The sequence below is a fragment of the Kogia breviceps genome, chromosome 6, assembly GCF_026419965.1.
Source record: "Kogia breviceps isolate mKogBre1 chromosome 6, mKogBre1 haplotype 1, whole genome shotgun sequence".
Classification (NCBI taxonomy): domain Eukaryota; kingdom Metazoa; phylum Chordata; class Mammalia; order Artiodactyla; family Physeteridae; genus Kogia; species Kogia breviceps.
Genome location: NC_081315.1, coordinates 18,405,225 through 18,427,080, shown reverse-complemented (window position 1 = coordinate 18,427,080; position 21,856 = coordinate 18,405,225). Strand labels below are relative to the sequence as shown.

Below are 21,856 nucleotides of genomic sequence, written 5' to 3'. Positions count from 1 at the left end.
GTGGGTTTGTTCATTTATTCTTACGTGACTGCCAATGAGACAGCCAGGGAAGCAGCCTCAGCTACACCCAGCAGTTCACCATTGGAATCACATCACGACAGGCGTTAGGACACTTGCATTATCTTTCATGCTCTTTTTTCTGGGATCGCAACCTGTGAAGCTACTATAAACCGGAACTGCCAGTGTCCATATTTGTGGAAAGGACTTGCCTAAAAAGGAACACAAAGTAGAGCCAAGAGGAGATAACCCCGTGAATATCATGTGAGCTCTTGGATTCAACCACGCCTGGAGACAGAATTGCTATCCCTTGGGCTTTCTAGTGATGAAAGCTAATAAATTCCTATGCTTTTTAGCTTAAGCAAGGTTAGCTGGAATATTTTTGTCACTTGCAAACGCATGAGCTCTAAATAGTAAACAGTGTGTAGCTGAGAGGAAAGATGACTGCATGAGGTGTATTTCCCAATAGGAAACAGATGGTACTCTCGAATTGGAACATTTTAGAGGATTTTTTTAAACGAAGATTCTATTTACAAAGGTGTAGGTAGGATGGATCGGAACACGAGGGTTGTGTGTTAACTCAGAGGTGGGTAGAACAGTACTGTAATCACCCATAGGCCGAAAAGGACAAGGGAGGGACTAGTTACCAGATCATGAAAGGGGAGAATCATGTAGCAATAGTTACCTTGAAATAAATAGTGATGTTGAGTAAAGAGACACAGCTAGTTTAAAGTGAACTCACAAGAGCCATGGGAAACAACACATTAACCTCTCTCTAGTTCTGATCTGCCTGTGGTCCCTACTGGCCTTACTCAGCTGAATGTTGGAGAAGCTTGTGACATAACCACACTCATCAGTCTCCCTGGGCAGAGATGGAAATTCAGAAGGGGAAAAGTTGATCTGCAGTTTCATATGAGAGATATTCAGCACAGCCTATGTGCTTTGTCCCTCACCACTCATTCTTGTCCTTCATTAGTTGAAAAATACATATTCTTATCTCAGGAGACACATGAAGTCCCATCAGCTGTTGTATTATCATGGAGTGATAATAACTCCATCATACTGTCTTTCAGGGTCACCACGGAGTGTGACTGTTTTGCAAAGTCCGTCCTTCTTCAGCTGGTGCCAGCAAAGCACGCAGATCTATCGATCAATCAGGTCCATGCTTTTGCTTCCACAATTAACTAGTCATTTTGAACTCTCCATGAAGCCATAGATGTGAATGAGGGAAAGATGGCAAAGCAGTAGAAGCAGGTACAATACTGATGCTGTTGATTGAATATGCTTAGGACTGGACTTGTGTATGCTACTTCAATTACAGTATAAAATTATTGTTTATGTCCAATGTTAATTTCTGTGGATCAAATAGCACTTCAGATATAATGGGAGGTTCAGATTGCATAGTCTTTTTACTTTCCATAGTCAAGTATTTAGTGTCTGGTAGCAAGCCAGGAGCTGCTTTTCAAATGGAAAATAGTTGTCAGTAAAGAAGGAAGTGGCCTTATTCCAGAACCCTGGGTATCTGTGCTGTTGATTTTCCTATTGAATTTGCCAGAGGCTCAAAAAGCATCTCTGTCTGCCACAAATACTTCCTTTATTCATGTGTCCTGTATTATGAGGCCCAGATAGCAGAACAGCCTGCATTTGCAATCTAGACTTGCTACAGAACCCATCCGTGCTATAGTTTTCCCTCTCAAAACCTGTAACCTTATAAATTACCAATACATAGGTAATAGGATCATACTCAAATATATGCATTGCCTGCAAAATCCTAACTGGTCCTAGGTATATACCTTTTTCTAAGTGATGAGTTTTGTGTAAGGTGTAGCAACTTGCCCCTTACTTCAGAAAGGAGGTCACATTATGCCTACTGGACCACTCATATTTCAGACCCTGAAATTCTATAGTTTTCATTCCTGCTTTCTAGAATGCATATGTCTTATTAAGATATCTAGAGTGCCTGCTGCTTCCTACTTACCAGACCCAGTTAGCAATGTCACCTTTATGTAGTAGGCGAGTAAGATGTTTAGTGAAATAAGGTGATCAAGGTCCACCTAGATTATATTACAACATAGAGTAGGGGAGTTGACATAGCACCTGGACCAAATAGTAACTGTATACTGTAGTCCCTGCCATGTAAATGCGAACTGCTTCTGATTTTCCTCACTGATTGAAATGGAATGATAATACAGCTGTAAATATAGTCACCACATGATTAAGTTTGCTATAGTTTACTATTATTCTCCATGATACATCCGGCTTTTGTACCAACCAAATAGGCATGTTCAATAATATGTGGTAAGCATAGCCACGATTTCATTTCTTAAAATTTTGATAGTGACACTAATCTTTAGAAGATCCCTAGAAATGAGATATTGTTTTGGTTCATCATCTTATTGGTGGAGCAGGGGAGCCCATTTCAGGGGTTTCTATTGATCTTTTCTAGCATAACGTCCCCCACTTCATAGGGCAGTGTACCAATATGGGAACTTTGTCTCCTCTTAAACAAATTAATTCTCCTAAACTTTCTAGATAAGGAATTAATTGTAGTATTTATCCCCAGTCTTCTGAGAACTACTATTAGATGTGAGCCAAGATTTCATCTCTTCTTGGTTTCTGTGAGCCCCTGCTTATTAGGACAAAGGCAATTTTTAGTCTTAGGGGATTCACTTCAGTTCATAGACAAAAATAACCCCCAGAACGTGTGGGCATTTATCATTTGCTCAGCGCGCAGTCACCATAATAAATTATTTCAGAGCTCCCAGGGAAGTCTTAGGACGAGATTTACAGGATTGATAAGTCCATATTACAATGTTTTTCCTCAAAGGGACCTGGACTACCCCTCAGTTAAGAGACTTCAGGTATATGAATCAATTTAGATTTAGAAAATGGATAGAAGGAATGAAGTTCACCTCCAAGATTCAAGTTAGGTTTCTGTACTGTGGGCCAATAATTTTTCCACTTACATACGTCAAACAGCCCGTTAGTAGGCTGCCATCTATTTCATTACTAGGCACTTCCTCATCAAGTCAGCATTGTCACAGACCCCTCAGATCCAAATGTATGATTATCATTCAAACCCTGTGGCTAATTACCTTATCTCTGACAGTTAATTGCTACTAAACATCCTCTACAAATCTAAGGTTTCCACTATTCACACTGAGATCAGTGAACCCATTACATTGCATCATCCCCTCCATCATCTCTTTCCTAAAAGGAGCCATCGTAGAACTTTTCAAGCATACAGCTGTCCCCACACCAATACATTTCTTAATCCTTTGGTGAATGGTGCATCCTTTGGGCCCTCGCAAAGGTTTTGACTAAACAGGCATCTGCTGATAGAGATTGGTTGATTCTTCTTTCCTTTTCTATATGCTCTTTCCTCATGGAGTCAGGTCTTGAATTTCTTAAACTGTGCTAGGTTGGAAAATAACTGTCATTATAGGTCTAGAAAGAATAAGAGTTGATGATATTGGGTCCTAAGGGAAATCAGCACCAGGTTGTGAGGTAACTGCCTTAAGTTCAATCATTGAAAACCTTTTATGCAGAAGAAGACTATTCAGAGGGAGGGGATGGAGCAGAGATTACCTCCCCAGGCAAGAGAATTTCAAGAGAATTTGGAGGATCAAAGTTCTCATCCCAATGTCTGCTCAAATGTCCAAATCCCCTGCCTTAGAGTACAACTCATTTTCTACCAGTTTTTTTTTTTTTAATTGAGAAACTTGACATACTTGAGAATTTGATCAATGCTGCAGTCGACCACTTCTTACAATCACATCCTGGGCTTGTGTCTTAGACAAATAGGTCCTGCAACAGTAGAAGAAGAAGAACTCCTTCAAAGCTTCTTGTTCTCCATATGTGTTATATAAATTTGTATCTCTTAATTTCTTTTTCCCCTAAGTAAGCCCTTGAGGGAAAAACGAAGTCAGCTTATTCCACATGCTTTATAATCTCTATTGTTGCCACAGTGATCTCCTACTTCTATCCCCTCCAACTGCACATCATTCTCTACCACCATCAGTGATGATCAATTGGGTAATAGAAATACCTCTGTACCCACTTTCCCCTAGCAGGATGATTATCTCTGTGTTCCACGAATTTAGGATAAACTCAGTATCAGTATCCCATTTAGAAGGCCTATTTCCTGTGGCCACTTCCAGTACCAATAAATACAAAATGTAATACCAATTATTGCATCACTCAGGGTCACAACAGGAAAGAGCACATTCAAATTAGAATAATTCAAAGGAGGCTTATAACAAAAGGACAATTTATTAAAATGAGATTTAGGAAGAACCACAAGTGATAATGTATTATTCCAGACTCTTTGCTACCACCCCTAGTCTAAAGGTGGCAATGAAAGGAGGAAGCAGTTAGCAGAATCTGAAAGTTGAGAGACAAATATAGACGGTCACCTTGAGAAAATCTGGTGAAGGAGCATTTCAGGAAAAGGGAACAAAAAATACAGAGACCTTGAAACTACAGTGTGCCTGGCATTGTGGAGGAAGAGCAAGTAGCCCAGTACCTGGAACAGAGCAAGAGAAAGACTATTAGAAAATGAGGACAGAGAGGTAGGAAGGTTGTATGTATCATAGGGTTTTGTAGGTTATTTTAAGGGTTTTGTTTTAACCTCCATATGTTGGGAAGATTCCAGAAGGTTTGATTCTGATTTACATTTCTAAAGGATCACACAGGAAACTCCATGGTGACAACAGACATGGAGACCAGTTAGAATATTATTACAATAATTCAGATGAAGGACAATGTTGTCCCGGACCAGCTTGGTAATGGTGTTGGCACAAAGGGATCCGATTTTGGAAACATTTTTTAAAGTAAATCTGATAGGAATTGCTGAGGAGTTGAATAAGGGTTGTGAGAGAAGGAAAAAAGAATAATCCCAAGTTTTTGGACTGAGTAACTTAAGAATGAAGTTGCCATTCATGGAGTTGGAGATGACTTCGAAAAAAACAGGTTTGATGGGAAAAACAGGAATTTCTGTCTGGACATGTTAGGTGTGAGATGTTTTTAGACACCAAGTGGAGGTGTGAAGTAGGTCATTGGAAATCCAATCTGGAGTTTAGAGGAAAGGTCCAGCCCAGAGATATAAATATGGGAGTGTCAGTGCATAGATGGTACTTAAAGTCTCGATACTAGATGAGATCACCTAAGGAGTGAATATCAATAAAGAACAGCACCATAATTCTGAAATATGAATCAGTCCCTGAGCAAATTTTATTCTAAAATGGTTGTTCTGAGGAACTTTAAAATTGTGGAAGGTCAAGAAGAGACAATTCTATTTCTCAATGGAATTATGTAAAATTCTTATTTAAGGGTGTAAGCATCACGGCTAAGTTGATGAAGAACACGGTTATAAGTGACATACAGTCTCTTTAGATTTCCATTTCTTTATTCCCTCAGGTTTCACAGATTTAAAATATGCCAGAAATGCCTTAGGAAAGGCCTTCCCAGGGCTTCCAGAAGGTGAACAAGGCACAGCCAGTGCTTGGCTGTGGACCTTTTGTAGGAAAACCTTATGTCTGAGTTGAATCCAAAGTAATTTCTCAAGCTTTTCCTCAGCAATCCTTTGGAGGCCATAGGGGGAGAATTAATATGCATCCACCAGAAGCAGTAACTTGCCCATATCAGGTCCCCTAGGAAAACTCCCCAAGGGTCCAAAACAGCCAGTGAGTAAGAATCTGTGTACAACACCCACCTCAGTGCCCTTGATATAATTTTAAAATTATATCAAGCTGTGAAATCATTTACTGGAGGGCTGTCAGGAGACATACCATGTATTATTTTGTGACCATTTAGAAATAATTTAGAAATAACCATTTCTCTCTAGCTAGTCTCATTGGCTATAGTTCACAAGGGTACAGATGACATTGAACTAGGTGACTGGAAGGCCTCTGGGGCCACTTTCCTCCCTGGGCCTGACCTTGTGCAAAACCCAGTTTCCTCATTAGTAAAGCAAGTTACAACGTGGGCTCTGTCTACCTTACTGGTGTTGTAAAGACCAGGTAAGGTATTGCATGATAAAGTGTAAGCACTAAACAAATAATAACAAAAATACAAGTGATAATAGATAATATTAAACAGCAATCTGTGCAAGTTACCACTGTCGGTGCCAGTCTCTCATGCTCACAGCAGCCTCACTATACAAGTGAGTATTATTTTATTTGCATTGACCTATTTCATATCTAACACTAAAGAGTGCTAGGAATGAATGATTCTTGCTGCTGTTCTTATTTGGATGTTAAAACTGCATCAAGATTGTCATAGTGAGTGAAGTAAGTCAGACAAAGACAAATATCATATCGCTTGTATGTGGAATCTAAAAACATGGTACAAATGAACCTATTTACAAAACAGAAATAGAGTCAGAGATGTAGAAAACAAACTTATGGTTACCAATGGGGAAGGGGGGAGGGATAAATTGGGAGATTAGGATTAACATATACACACTACTATATATAAAATAGATAACTAATAAGAACTTACTATATAGCACAGGGAACTCTACTCAATACTCTGAAGTGACCTACATGGGAAAAGAATCTAAACACGAGTGGATATATGTATGTATGTATATATATATATATATATATATATATATATATATATATATACATACATACATATATATATGTATATAATATATATGTATATATATATGTATATATATATGTATATATATATGTATATATATATATATATATAACTGAATCACTTTGCTGTACAGCAGAAACTAACACAACATTGTAAATCAACGACACTCCTACAAAAATTAATTTAAAAAATAAAAGAAAAATTTTAAAAAAGAAAGCAATGGACAGCTGCTGAAGATCTTTAAGCAGAAATATAATACAACAAAATTTGTGGGGCTTTTTTTTTAACTGTATCAAGACCACCCTCTCAAGTACCTCCCATCTTGACCCTGTCCAGTGGTGAGCCAATTCTAAAGAGGACAGGAAATGCATCTGCAGACTCATATCTACAAGCTGGCCAACCAGAACTGCACGCGGGAATGTAGTAATATAGTTAAGGTAGAAGCAGGCGGTGGAGTGGGTTGTTAGGAAATTAGTTTTGAAGCTGTGTTTGCACAGCAATCACATTGCATTTTTGTCTAATGGAGAATACATGCATAATATATATAATATGTACATAATGTATGCACATATATAATGAATAATGCATGTAGCATGCAAATTAAATGTAGCCAAATTTGCTTAAAATGCTTTTATTCACACTCTGCAAGACATGAGAAAAATCACATTGTCTGCATCAAAGTAGGTGAAAGCTATTGGTGATTTTAGGGGGATATCATGCCATTTGACCCCCTCCCTTAAGGTGACTCCTGGGCTGGACTTTGTTCAGGCAGGTGGTATACAGGGGTGAGCCTTCTGGTGCCCCATTCTCCTCTTTGCTTTCTCCTTTTTAATCTCCTCTTGCCCCTTCTCCCCACTCTCTCACTCCCATTCCTCTCCTCTTCTCTTTCTCTTCTCCCCTCTCCAATTCTTTCACCCTTCTCTCTCACTGCTAGCCTTGCCACCTCTTCATTTCTCTTTTCCGTCTCCCTTCCTCCTTTTCTCTCTCTTTCTCTCCCTCCCCCCACCCTTTCCTCACCTCCATCATGTGGTTTGAGCTTCTGCCTCACCCTGTTAGCCCAACCCCATTGCCTACTGATCTGAGAGCCTTTCTTCCCATTCTACCTAGATTTTGCCAGAGCCTTCCCTGCTCCCACAGCCTGACTGGCTTCCTAGCAGGACTGCATTGTTTAAGTGGGGCCACAATACAATCCCGATGCCCAGATTCTCCCCACGTTGGCCCACTCCACACAGCAGCTTGGACTCCTTGGTCCCAACACTGTCATGAACTACGTCTGACCCCCCGGGATCTCTGGGGCATGGAGCACTGGGCAGCCTCAATGTCACTGAGAGCCCAGGTCAGCTTCCCCCGGTCCATCTCTGACCTGGTTCTACCATGTTCACCCCCCCACCTCCAGGTGGTCCATGTTGCTGAGATCTGATCTGTGGGGATGAATCTGTGCTGAGGACTCACGGCCAGTGAGTAAGAGTCCTGGTTCCAGAAGAGGTGTTGCAGGCTGACAAACATCCTAGTTAGTGACCGGGAAGCACTTAGTCATCCAAGGGACATTTATGGAGGATCGGATAATGTCTTAGCATGTTAGGCATGAAAAAAGGAATACTTTAGTCCTTATCCTCGGGAACTTAATAGGCTAGTAGGATGGGGATGGGATGGGGCAGATGTAGGAGCTTATTATAAATATATATTTATACAAACAGGAAATTACCATTCCATTTCCTATGAAAGAATAAAGGAAGGAAATTTACCTAGGCTGTGGACTGGGGAAGCGTTTCTGGAGGGATTGACTTGTGACTTGGGTCTTCCAGTCTGTGGAAGTTTTATTGGCTAAGACATTCCAGGCAGAAGCACAGTATGAGCGAAGTTCCAGAGACAAGAAAAATGTGTAAATAAGCTATATGTTGCTAGAGAATGAATTTTGAGGTAGGAAATAGAGAAAAATAATCAGAGCAATTCACAGGCAGCTTTGTAAGCTAAGAAGGAGCAAGAACCAAAGGCTGGGAGAAGAGATTGACTGGAAAAGGGCAGATTCTGAGTTGGCTCAAGTCCAACAGGAAATTGCCGGGCAGATTCCCGGGGGCAAAGGAGAGGCGGATGCGTGGGGACACAGGGGCACCCAAAGACCCACCCCAGTCCTTAAGGCTCAGAGGAGCAGAATATTTTCTGTTTCAGAAGAAGGCATTTCCTTATACCCCTGACAAACTTTGTGCTTACTGGTGCAGGGTGAGTCTACAGCTTTCAGTACGACCTGCCAATCTGCTGAACTGCGGCCACCAGAACTAACCATAGATATACTTTAATTGGCTAAAGAAATATAGCCAATAGCAGAAAAATAAGATTGGAAATATAGGTGATATCCAGATTCTAAAAAGTCTTGTTGACGAACCTTAGGAGCTTAGATTATTTTTTCTACAGGCAAACGGAAGTTCATTTGCCACCGACATTTCAACAAAATCCAGAACAAAGGGCCCTGGATTGAAGATTCTACTAACAATTCTAGTCCAGGACATGTAGTTTAGGCATATCTTACTTCCTTAGGCCAAGCATACATAAAGCTGAATTTTTAATTTAAAAAAAAAAAGGATTGGGCTTCCCTGGTGGCGCAGTGGTTGGGAGTCCGCCTGCCGATGCAGGGGACGCGGGTTCGTGCCCCAGTCCGGGAGGATCCCACGTGCCTCGGAGCGGCTGGGCCCGTGAGCCGTGGCCGCTGAGCCTGCGCGTCCGGAGCCTGTGCTCCGCAACGGGAGAGGCCGCAGCGGTGAGAGGCCCGCGTACCGCAAAAACAAAACAAAACAAAAACAATTAAAAAAAAGGAGAATTTGTATGTTTCACGAGCACTTTCACTATAGGATTTCTTTCCCTTGCAAACTGTATCACCACTGTCACCTGCTTGATTTGCAAGCCTCAGCTTAGGTGCCATTTTGTAGGAACAGAGCTGGAGCATGGAGAATGGGACCCTGTGCTCAGGCTTCTCCATTTCGTACGCAGGAAAAATACCATTTTCACCTTAAATCTCAGGGTTCTTTTAAATGAAAGGCAATAAAAAATCCCAAGTGCCTTGAATTCCTCAACAGAAACGTGCTACGTGAGTGTGAAGTCCATACATTTTATGGGCGTCTCCTTTTCTGCAGCCTGACAGCTGGCCCATAAGGGAAAAGGACTAGTTTAGACCCAAGTTAGAGTTACTAAGGGCAGCAGTGTGATTACCTGACGGGGGGTGTCAGAAATCCTTGTTAAAGGGGCAAGAAGGCCGCACTGCCCCTGTTCATGTAGATATCAGGATAACAACAGAAAACGGCAGCCATGCCAGGTTTGCTGGATTCCTACTGGAACGGCTGATGGACAATAAGACGTTGCTGTCAAAGCCTTATGGTCCTGTGGTGAAGGGGGGCACCCTAAGTGATGGGGCATAACCAGTAAGTAGCCCACAGGATTGTTAGAACATAAGCAAATACAACAGAAGCACTTTAATTAGTTATATACTTGTATAAATAATCATGTGTTTAGGAGCTTAATCTCTACCTTCTGCAAGAATGTAATCTACATGAGAGCAGGACTCAAGTTCAATATCATAAGCATTATACCCTACTTTTCAGTATAATACCTGGTACATAATAGGCTGTCAGTGAACATTGGTTCAACCATATCCTGGTGTCCTGCAATATTATCACATCCTCCTTCAAGGATGAAAAAATGAACAGAATCACTGACTTTTGTAAACTTAAATATTGTTAAGCACTAGATCCCATTCTGGGCCCAGGTAATACCTGAAACATAACAGGCACCGGGACTAATTTAATGGTTTGTTTTCTCCACTTGACTATAAACACCATGAGATCAGAGATCATCTTTTGCTCGCAACACTGAGCATGGCTCCCAGAATATGCTAAGTGCTTTCTACCTCTCCTGCCAACTCAGTCAAATGTGGTGGACCTCTGAAAGATTCAGGGGCCGTGGAGTTTGTAAGAAATAACACCAAAGGAAGACTCACAAGCCCTGGTTTAAATTCAACTCTGGTGCCGTCAACTTAGGCATGTGTTTAGACCTTCCACGCTTCATTTTTCCTCATCAGCCTAGAATATAATCTCTAAATTTCCCTTCTCTCTATGGCTTCCTGAAATGCCCCTACTCATCAGAATTTGTTTAGGTATCTAGTCAGAGAGACAGATGGAGAGCAAAAGAGATAACATATGTGCGTTATGTATGTACTTTGCTTCATATTGCAAACTTTCTCTATGTTTCAGAAAAGTGATGAACTTCATCAGAAACGTATGTCATATTAAATGTCATATTATAAAGATTGCTCAGCCTAAATGCTACCCTCTCTGACCTTCTCATTTAAAGGAGGCCTCCGAGTTTGTTCACTGCTCTCCCACAAGACCTAGAACAGTGTCTGGCCAGTAAGTACACTCAATAAATACGTGGTGAATGAGAGGAAAAAAGAAAAACATGGAGGAGAGAGGGAGAGAAAAAGAGAGAAATGTTTCTGATTCAGGTCAGAAAACCAACAGAGAAGCAAATGAAGTCTATAAGCGGAGCTCAAATTATAGACTGGTAGTATTGTTTGGGTTAAAAAAAAAAATAAGCAAGCCTCTGATACACCATTGACTTGCTTTGCTGACAGTTAATTTTTAAGAAGGCTGAGGCTGTGATAAAAAGTATGAAGGAAGCCATTGGTAGATATCATTTAAAGCCAAATTTATTAAGTGATAGTTAAATTGCACAATTGTACCCAGTGAATTCTTACTTCAAGTCCAAAGGAAACAAATAAATAGTACCCCAAGCCTAGGAGAACTAAAAACTCTCTCATAGCTTAAGAGAAAATCATTCATCCTATTCATACCATTTTTTAAGTGTGTCCTGTGGGCTAGATGGTATTTAGCTCTAATCTTAGGAAGTAATTATTACTGCCCTCAATTTACAGGTAAAAACCTGAGGCTCAAAGAGGCCAAATGACTTGTCTAAGGTCATTCAGCAAAGGGCGGGATGAGATTAAAGTCCAAAGCTACCAAATTTAAAGTCTAGACATCTTCCTTCATGAAATATGTAGAAGTATTCTGTCTCTAAGGAATACAGAGTTTTCTCTCAAACTTATAAACCACCTCATGAGATAGAAAAAGCCTAAAAACTTTATCAAGGTCCTAGACGTAGTATTATTGAAAAGTTGCTTTCAGAATGAAATGCTTTCATTTTCATCCTGTTTTCCAATAGACTTCCATTATAACATTTGAAAGCACATTTCCATAGAAAAATGAGGCCTCGGGCATAATAGAAACATCCTTACTCAAACAGAACTCTTAAAAAAATCATGCTCCGGATCAAGTTAATGTATAATAATAAAATATTCACGTAAACCAAGTCCTCCAATTCAAACAAAACACAGAAATCATGTCTGACAATGGTTCAATGGTCTCAAAAAGAAAACAAAGGACAGAAGCTCACTGCCTTAACAGTTACTGTTTTATGAAATCCCCTTACTGAAATTCCACATGTAGCTCTCAGTAGCCGATAGAGCTTGGTTTCAAAACACATAGAGAAGCTTCTGGCTTCTAGAAATAAACAAGTTGAGCTGGACTGCAGTGGAAAGGAGACAGAAGAAATCCAGAGACTGAATTTCAAAACAACTTGAAAGAGGACTAATGAGGAAGTTGATTTCTAGAAATACACAGCCAAGAGCATCTGAAATGTACCTCCTAGGAGTCCTCAGGCAACAGGCCAAGTTTGCTTTTTACCTTATAAATGTATAAAACTGTTGCATTTTAATGCCCAGGGGCAAGTGAAAGTCTCCACTCCTTATTTTTGATGCAGAATACATGTCTGGAAAGGTCTAGCAACTCATGCAGTGGCGCACAGCTAGTTAGAAAGAGAGTCTTTTGAGCCATTCCACGAAGGTAAGTATCTTTTGATAATTTAAAACTATTACAAACGATTTCAACTCACGTAAGCGCATTGGGCAACATTAACAAATTAGCAAACCACTATAGATTTTAAAAATAATTACCTTTCAAATTGTTAAAATAAAATGTCACTCAATAAAAACAAGTCTTTGCAAACATGTAAACTCTTTGGAGTCAGGATGTTCGGTGAATCTTTCAATCAACAGGTTGAACAGCAAGCTGAGCGGCCGAGCTTGTGATCAGCAAAGTTAAACAGTGGGATTTAGAACGATCCGCGTTATACGCAGGTAGGATGAAAGAGGCTGTGGAGAATCCAGGAGAGCTAGGATATTATTAGCAAAATATTTCTCTAATAGAAGTGTGCCCGTGGACACAGGATACACAGGGATCAGTTTGGAGTGGAAATGAGAAAGGATCAAAGTACCGTGGAAAATAGGAGCGCATGAGGAGGGACTGAAGGATGAATCCACTCAGCATGACATGTTTCCCCGCCTGGCAGCTCTGCCGGACCAGCAGAACACGGTCCTGTCAACAGACTTGTCCAGCAAGGGTTCAAGAAAGAAAACACTTCTACAGCTCTGCCAAGCTACATTAAAAAAAAAAAAAATTTTAAAACCACTCTGACAATACGCTTGGGAGCGCGAGGCTCCAAGAGTCAAGAAAGCACGGAGCCGAGGTCTCTGCTTCGTATCTTCTTGTCTTCGCTGCTTCCTGTACAGACCAGGCACAGAGATACAGCTGAGAGATCACAGAGTAAACCAATATGCTTTACACGTTGTGCCTTGCATTCTGAAAGGTTTTTTTCTGAACACCATTGGCAGCATTCTTTATTATTATTTTAATCGTTGGCAATTTCATGTTGGACCTTAACATAAGGCCGTTTTCCACGTTTCTTGCCAGCACCAGAACTTGGTCAGCTGCCACTCTGAACTAGTTCCACACTATCTCTCCCCACTATCTGTAATGTGACCCACTTCTGGTGAGAGAAGAGAGTTCCTGATCCTTAATGACTGCAGCCTGAGGGAAGCTCTTTGCCAGACATGGGAAGCGTGTCTGGTCCTTAGAGTAGCGGGGTGCTGGGCACAGGGGAAGGTCTCTTGCAAAAGGTCAAATGAAAAGAAGGCCAGCACTGCATCTGCTGATTAGCGCACCAAACTGGGACGCCACGCAGAATTGAGCCACTTCATATTGAATAATTGATTTGATTGAGATTTTTGAGGAATTGTTAAATGCACAGAACCAAAAGACGTATATCACGTTCTATCACAAGTCAGTAAGGAAAGGAAAACAGTTATTAGGAGATCTTCCATGTTCACTTCTGGATTGGCATGAAGCCAAAACAAATGTTAAAAAAGAAAGCTGGAGAGTCACACTGATTGAATTGTCCATATTTTACTAAAACATGGCATTGCTACATCTAAGTGTACTCTGTCCCCTGAAAAAGAATGGGGACAACTTTATCAGCTATAATTGAGTCCCAAATACTATAAAATTCAGAGGAAAAAAGTCATGAATAGGATGAATAAAACAATTTGGGACCCAGAGCAAAAAGAATACTTATATTTCACGGTGTACAACCAAGATAACTATATACACAAGAAACACCAGACTGAATTCATTGCAAAAAAGTATTCACAGTAAAAAGGAAAGCAAAAGGAATTTTTAGGTAGCTATAAGGACAGAAAATATGAAGGAACTTTCAAAACCATATGAAAGTGATTAACTTTGTATCATCTTTACTAGCAATCAGAAGACAGATAAAAACAGAGAAGACATCCTTTCTAATTTCAAAGAGCTATAGCAATTGAACTGAGTTAATACAATCTATTTCAAAACAGGATACTTGTGAAATCACAGGTGTGACATTCTAACTAGAAGGGAAAAAAAGATAAAATTCATTTTAATTAAGTCAAGTGCTTGAAAAGAAGTCATTCATTTACTATGTCCATAAAAGCAAGATCATTTCCAATCTGATAGTCATCACAGTAGATTTTGTGAAATACTGGAAATTTCCAATGCCTTTGCTAATAAATGAAAGTGTCAGATCATTTCCTCTTGCAAAACAGAGACTCTGGCATAATTTTGATGCAAGCAGTATGTTTATTTTAATGTCCATTACTGCCTTGAAGTACTTTCTTTTTAATAGACAATACCTTCTCCTAATACCTCCAGTTTTTTATCTGCAAACTGGACAAGAAGTTACAAGTGGTTTCACCTGAGCTAGCAAGCTCTTAAGGCCTCTTGCCAAATTCGGAAGAGTGGGGCAAAACAGAAGAAAGAAATTGCATCTTTGAGCCCTTGGGGGCCTTAGAGAGACTTGGAGGACCAAGAATAACTAAGATGCACCATGTCCACCAGACACACAGCCTCCTGGGAAGAAGGTGGATTTCCTCCAATTCGTCACAACATACAAGACTCTGCCATCTAATTTTCATTTCACTTGTTTCTTTCTACTGTTGCTTTACAAACATGGCAGCTTGGTCTCAGAGGAACACAATTTCATTTCTTTCCTAATCTTTTTCCCCCTGTTCACACCTTTTTCTGCTTTGTTTTGAAAATAGTTATGCCAACTCTAGTGATTTGGTTGTTTTCTTGTTTGTTGCCTTACACTGGGAATTGGATTTATTGATCCAGTGACTACCCAAAAGCCCGACAAAAAACCTGAAAGTTTTATTGCTTTTCCCTTTTCTTCTAATATAACTAGAGATTGCTTTATCTTTCATTAAGAATTTAAAATTCAAAAATTATTCCATTTATTTATTATCTTACCAGTATATCATTAAGTCTGAAATAAATTTCTATGAATGTAATCATTTTAGTTTTCACAATTGCTAGTTATTTCACTTGGTCAAAACTAGATGTATGTTGTTCTGTCCTGTCTAAGATACACACACCCTCATCCACACGGGCACACACACGTCCCTGTGCACACACTATTTACCCATCTTGGCTTGAGTCCTCATCACGCTCTCAGAAATTTCTAGCAAGACGTTCCCATAAATAAAACTCCGATAATTTATGCCTACCAAAAGACAATGCGCTGATGTAAATACACATCTACAAAGTGTTATGAACTCACTTATGGGGCATTCTTCATCATAAACAACCATATTCTGTTTTAGCATTTGTTGCTGAAATATACAATAGTAGCAGACACAACACTAAAAACCTAAAGGGATGAGAACATTTGGCCTGTGTCAAGAGTAAACAGGTTTTTCAAGTATATTATTTTTCAAAGAAATAGTCTGGAATATGAGAAATGAACAGAAAGAAGCATGGTATTAATGCATTTTCTTTTTCAAAATCCTGAAAACCAGCCATATGTTCTACATTATGAATATGCAGATGGTCTCAATGCAGTTATTTTTTCTCTAATTAAAGCCATCAGGGTAAAATAACGCAGTTGTTTAGGAAGCTGATTCAGCTGGGTCTCTTTCTTCCCTTCTCCAGAAGAGCACCAAAGCCTTTACATGTTTATATAATTTGGGAATCCTCGCTGGTAAATGAAAAAGAGAGCCGAGCGAAGCAGCAGGAAGGGTAGCTTTATTCTTTCGTGCTTTGTGGTAGATTGTGCACTTTATGAAGAAAATGCATTTCACAGATGGATTTCTCTTAGATATTTTTGTTTAGACCCTACCTTTGGCATTTTGTAAGCAATAACTTCACAGAATTCGGCACCCTTGCTGTGTCTGCCCTTGATCCAACAATGATGTTGAAATCAAGAGTATCAAGTTCACCTGTCAGCCTGCCTGCTTGTCCCCTTAATGACAGCTCTAAGCTGAGCATGTCAGCTGGGCCTGGCCGAACTGCTCAAGGCAGAGGTTTGACATTCTATTATAAGGTTCCCTCCACTCCTCTTTGATGAAGACGGGGGTGGATGATGGATGACAGGTATATGAACTATTGCTATACTTGTTCTTCATTTGCAAACAGCTCTGACAAAATAATTCTGTCCCAGGCTTTCTCTCTCTCCCCTATACCTCTGGCCCTTAAGCAACCACAGACCTATCTGGCTTTCAAAGGTGTTGTTAAGAAGGCACCTCTAGAGGTGGAGAAACGAGCTTTGTGAAGGTAAGCGTAAGTTTCAATTCATGCAGTTACCTTGCTTGACGTCATCATTATGATGAAACCCTTTTTCCTTAATACATACATATGTTGCTTTAAAAAAAAAAAAAGGCTATAGGGAAAGGGATGTATGGTGAGGATGTCACTCTTATAAAGTGCTATCACAGAACCTAACTGTTTTCATGCCACCAGACCTATAGAGCTGAACTCCTTACTGCTACAGCTTTGGTTGCCAGAGCAAGCCGGGGGGCATGGAACAGCTCAGTGAGATGCGGCAGGGAAAAATGAACACCCACTCATCTGGAAGGTGGCCATCTTTACAGGGAACTTGGAATCCTTCAATGTAAAAGGTTTTCATTTAAAATGAAATAATAATCTTTACCTTAACTGAGTAAAAAATTTTCTTAAAAAACTGTACTAGATGTAAACTTCATGTTTATCAAATTTTACCCAAGCACAAATATAACTCCAAACTTGGGAAGAGACAAAGGGAGAAGTCTGACATCTGATGCTTACTTAAAATAAAACGTTTCCCTCCAGGAAGCACTCAGAGGGAAAGTCCATAATCTGCACGTTCTGCGAGGTAGTCCCTCCCCTGTTCTAACATGTGTGCATTGGAACATTTCACCACCCGTCTGAACCAGAAGTATGTATCACATAAAGTTCTCGGGGCAAAATGGAGCTACAGGTATTGCAAGGTCTACTCGGAAAGGTCACGTCAGCTGAGTCTTCGGAGGGTTCATGTGACGATCAGATCTGCCTCAACTGGTCCTGGCGGGGCTACTGCAAACGCTGCTGGGAGGACAGAGACGAGATATTTCGTCCTTCTCTCCTAGTCTCTTAGCGCTCACGAAAGCTACTGAGCTCTCTCTCCACGTACACCTTTCTGGATGTCATTTGTGACTCTGGAACTAGGACTCTACAGGCCACAGGGGTGCTTTACCAGCCGGCTGCTTGTTAAACGCTGCCCATAGGAGACAAGGGGAAGATGGGAATGCTGGGAAAGGAGAGGGGATTGGCTCCTTTTTGTCTGCTTCCTGAATCTCTTGTTTCCTGCTCCTCTTGGACTTTGGCTTTATTAGCATCACGGAGCAATACTTCATCAAACCGTCAGTAGCAACCCCTTCCTGTAGCAGGAAGTCTGAAGTTCTAACATTCACAGAACCAGCCTCATGGTGCCACCTCAGAGATTCTAGAACCGGTCTCCTTCCAAGATTCCAGCACCAGGCAGCCAGCACTCACTCTCAGAAGTCTATGCCCCAGACTCACAGGGTCCCTCCTCTGGACTCAGAGACACCAGCACCACGTGGCATCCATACCTCAAAGATTTTCTGTTTGATAATCTCAACCTCTTCCCTTTGTCCCCCCATGCCTTTTCCAGCAGGTGGGAGGAACTACATAATTTGCAGCTCAAAAAACAAGTGAAAACATTACATCCCTGTTCAAAAATTACTAAGAATTTCAAGACGGCGGCAGCAGCAGAACATTAAACCAAATGCAAGACCTTGTGGAAATGCAGGGGTCACATACACATGAAGCCACCCTTGTGGACAGGGACCACCTCTCTGTGATACATTAATGTTCATCTGGGGCATTTTTAGTTCATTGATACCAAATTAGCAATTCTTCACTAAGCTTCCTCTGTTAAAATGAGCAGTTTAGTTTTTTGTCTTGAAACTGGATCCTAGCTAAGATCCTATTTTTCTGCCCTTTGTGGTGAAAGAGTGATGAGAGTATGTCTTTGGAGTGACAGTAAGGCCTCTTTTTCTGCACTCCCTCCTAACAGGAAAGACATTCAGAATTCAAGTTCCAACCCTCATCTTGGGGTTCTCGGGAACAATGTTCAGAAGTCCATAGTTCAAACCATCCTGACACATTTCATTCATGTCTGCTTCCTAGCAATATATCCACCAGTGTTCTGAACATTCAGAGTCCCTGAAACATGGCAGTACCTACAGGCACAAGTAACCTATCTACATATGGCATTTACTCCCCCAATCATTAATTTAAATAGAAAAAAAATCATACATGGAAACTACTTAGAAGTTTAAATTCCTCAAAGTCCTTGGCAAGTTGAAAATCAAATCATTCAGTAGTGGGCTTCCCTGGTGGCACAGTGGTTGAGAGTCCGCCTGCCGATGCAGGGGACGCGGGTTCGTGCCCCGGTCCGGGAAGGTCCCACGTGCCGCGGAGCGGCTGGGCCCGTGAGCCACGGCCGCTGCGCCTGCGCGTCCGGAGCCTGTGCTCCGCAACGGGAGGGGCCACAAAACAGTGAGAGGCCCGCGTACCCGGGAAGAAAAAAAAAAAAAAAAAATCATGCCGTAGTAAGCATTACCTTCAATAATCATTTCCCAATCTGATAAAACATTGCATCCATCTCTCTTACCTCTTCTAGGAGCAGAGAGAGAAATTCCTTCGGGCAGCAGAGACTAACAGAAGTGCTATCAACTATTAACTTGAGCTCCCTCAAGGAGAGAGCCCTTTAGTCGAGCATTCTCAGACTCTGCAAAATGGCGCATCCTCAAGTCCTAGTTACTAAAAATAAAACGTACTTTACTCAGTAATTGGAGAGACCAGCATTAAACGCTCATGCCACAGCTACGGCAGCATTGAGTGCAGTTACCCTGCTGCAAAGCTTTGTCAATAGCCTAGGTGCGTGATAGCACCCCCGCTACCTTATTGAACACTTATTATGTGTCAGATCCTCGACTAGGCATTTTAACACAGGTTTTCTTGTTTAACCTCATAACAGCTCCACAATTGGTATGGTTATACCTACATTACTTAGGAAGGAACCCAGACTCAGACTGGTAAAGAAACGTTCATGGTCACGCTTAAGAGTAATTCCAGGTAATATAACCAAGATTCTCCTTGATTTCTTCTAGAAACAAAACCAAATTTCTCCAGGTGTTTTCACATCATTTCCAGAAGCACTGTTACCAAATTATTCTCTGGGAACAACTGTTTATCTTTTGAGATGAAATTAACTTAGGAGATCACTCAGATCCATTCTTCCAGGTGGTATCCTGCCAAAGTAAGTAGCTAAGTAGAGGCCATCTAGTGCTAAATGCTATTAGGTCAGCCGCTAACCTTCCAATCGCTTCTTGGGTCTCACACAGAAGACAGCACTCGAGACTTCCAAGAACTAATTTAATCATTTAGAGTCAGGTTTACCTCTAAATAACATCACATGTCAGATAAAATCTAGAAAATTCAGCCCATTATGCAGATATTTTCAAGCATCTGGCTATCTGATATTATGGAGACAGGATGCCTGAATGTTTATGTGAGGTCTTTGGTTTTTCTTTAGGTATTTGGCATTAGCCTATACTTTTCCCTAGGACTACTTGCCAGGCTCCTTAGTCAAGCCAGGATTTTATGGAGCAATAAATAAATAAATAAATAAAAGTGCACACATACATTCCATTTCCTCGTCCTCTTCTCTTGCCTTGGCAGCTCCTATGAATGAAGGATCCATCATTTCGTTTCTGTAAAATTAATATTAAAAACAAAAGTAAACATAGATTTGGACTTATATCTATGACTAAGCATGGAAAACATAACTGGAAAGTTTTGGTGGGTGCTGAATTACCTGGTTAAGGGCAGTGGATGGTCCATTCAGGAAGGCATAGAGCAGCTCCACCTCTGCCGATTCCTCAATCTGCAAATCTATTTAAGACCCAAAGGGGAAAAAGTACGTGTCCCATCAAGCACGGTCAGCACAACTTGGAGCCTTTCTCTACTAAACACATAGACTTCAGAAATATAAAAAGGTAAAGGGAAAGAAATCCGCAGTGTCCCCAAACTCAGGAAAAAACGTCCGTGAAGTTGCGTCTTCTTATGCGGACTGAAGGGCATGCGGGAGGCGTGTTGTTTCCCAAACAGCTGTAAATAATATCGATCAGCTGCCACGGCAATATCGGGCGGAGTCAGCAAACGCTCCCCCCATCATTCCGCCACTAATTGTATACACTTGCACTTCTTTAACATCGGCAAACCTCTCAGTCGAGAATGGCTTTTTGAGATATGCAGCTCTGCTCATACCTTAATAATACTCCAAAAGTTACCTATGGTAAAGCCCATACTATATTATCTAAACATTTCCTTAATGCGGTGACTGCATTTCTAATCACTTCGCCACATATTCTACTCCCAGTTATGGGCAGGGCCATTAACCCTTTTACAACACTCTTGATACAAGCACTTTCCCAACTGCATCAACACCTACCCTAGAGAAGTGTGCAGGCAGAGTTCTTTGAGGTGCATATGCCTATATTCACTCATGCTCTTCTCAGCCATATAACTAAAGCTCAAGAACATCCCAAAGAGCATGTCAGGGGGAGGGAGGGGGGAGGGGGAAATCAAAAAGAGGGTTCTAGAATAGTAACAACTAGCACTTCTGTAATGTAACTAGTGCCAGGTGCTGTTCTAAGCACTTAAAATGTTCCCTCATTTAGTCTTTACAGCAACCCTAGGAGGTAAGTACTATTGTTATCCCAATTTTACAGTCAAGGAAACAGAGAGTTAAAGTAACTAGCCCTCGTTCACACAATTGAGAAGTAGTGAAATTGTGATTCAAACCCAGGTAGCCTAACTCCAAAGTTCATGGTCTTAATTATAATGTCATTTGGTTTTTTTTGTCACAGCTGAACATATTTTGAAAGATGATTCCAGAAGGCCCACCCCTGTGAGTGACTATCCTTCTACTAACATCTATAATCAAGCAAGAACCCAAACGACAGCTTCTTAGACCTGCTCCTGACTATCTGATAGAGATAGAAAGATAGATGATACATGAAAAGAGGATAGAATTTATAATGTATGTAGTTAGATACATAAAATAAATTAACTGTCAATACCTTCAAATCCTAGAAAAACAAAGTCAGAAAAACAGTAAATTTTGAGAAAATTTTTAAAATAAAAAAGGAGAAAATTTTTTCTAAGCGAGAAATTATAAATCAACTGGAGGTGCAATGCTCCAAAAATAATTTTTTAAAAAAACTGGGAGGAATTCAATAGAGAACTGAAGAAACAGGCTGACCAACACAAGTCCTACATACTCAAAACCTCGGGTAACATATTTTATAGGTTCCCAACTCCTTGAATATTGAATATCCCTAGATCTACTTGTAAATATAAAATTCCAAAATCTCATTTTTTATAGCAATCCCATAATTGGGTTGTCTCTACTCTCCATTTTGTAACTCCACTGTCACTTGTAATCAAAACAAGACGAAAAGACCATTTCTGTATATTTTGTGCAAATCTATTTGACTAAGAGTTTGGGGGCC

General features: G+C 40.6%; 2 long non-coding RNA genes across 2 annotated transcripts in view; both read right to left on the bottom strand.

Moving 5' to 3' along the window:
• The window catches only part of LOC136794344 (uncharacterized), a 111,567-nt gene extending 91,331 nt beyond the window's left edge, over positions 1 to 20,236 (bottom strand). The window contains exons 1-2 of the long non-coding RNA XR_010840966.1: positions 20,158 to 20,236; positions 19,986 to 20,053 (exon numbers count right to left, since the gene is read on the bottom strand). This is a non-coding gene — a long non-coding RNA (uncharacterized lncRNA). The remainder of the gene's footprint in view (positions 1 to 19,985; positions 20,054 to 20,157) is intronic.
• Positions 4,251 to 8,463, bottom strand: LOC136794345 (uncharacterized). Its single transcript, XR_010840967.1, has 2 exons — positions 8,352 to 8,463; positions 4,251 to 4,522 (listed from the first exon to the last, which is right to left on the bottom strand). It is a non-coding gene; the product is annotated as an uncharacterized lncRNA (long non-coding RNA).
• Positions 20,237 to 21,856: the final 1,620 nt, after the last annotated feature.